The following is a 777-nucleotide window of genomic DNA, read 5'->3' on the forward strand; positions in this document are numbered from 1 at the left end:
TTCTGGTCCCATCAGGTCCTTTGGAGAGATATTCTCTGCTATCCTACTTACGTCATTCTGGCCCTGGGGTCCTATCCCCGTTTCCTGATGCATTCTCCACCCACAACAATCTACTTGGTTAATTTTCTAGTTGAAATAAGAAAAATTTCTTAAGCGCTATCACAAAGAATTTCCCATATGCCCATCTTCTTATTAATATAACTGCATTAAAATGCTATTGAAATTCTTTAGACGTTTTCTGTGTGGGTGCCCAAATTATGGCATTTATTCACTGAACATGTAAGTGAAATATTAACACTGTCAAAATTATAGACACAATGACTAATTCCCAGAGGAAGATCTGTAAAGTAGAATAAGTTCAAGAAGTAGACATTGGGGAGCCTGGGTGGCTCAGTTGGCTGAGATTCTCTTTCTCTCTCCCTCTGCCTCTCTCTCTCTAAAACAAAAACAAAACAAAACCTCCAAGGTAGATAACCTCTAAAACTGAAACTCTGATAACTATTTGGCCTTATAATTCTTACTTTATGATCCTTAGAGATTTGCAGTTTTTTAATTCGTCTTTTGTTTGCAAGAGACATAAGATTAGGAGAGACTATAATGTTCAATTCATCACACAATTGAAGCTTATTAATTTGAAGAAAATACATGTGGTATAATTGTGTTTTAGCAATAGAATATAATATATTAAAATGACACATTGTTATGTAAGGACTCAATGTTGCTCAAAAGTAATTGTTCTATACTTCAAACGTGTTAGTTTCTGTGTGTTCTTTGTTT

The sequence above is a fragment of the Suricata suricatta genome, chromosome 5 (assembly GCF_006229205.1).
Source record: "Suricata suricatta isolate VVHF042 chromosome 5, meerkat_22Aug2017_6uvM2_HiC, whole genome shotgun sequence".
In the NCBI taxonomy this organism is placed as follows: Eukaryota; Metazoa; Chordata; class Mammalia; order Carnivora; family Herpestidae; genus Suricata; species Suricata suricatta.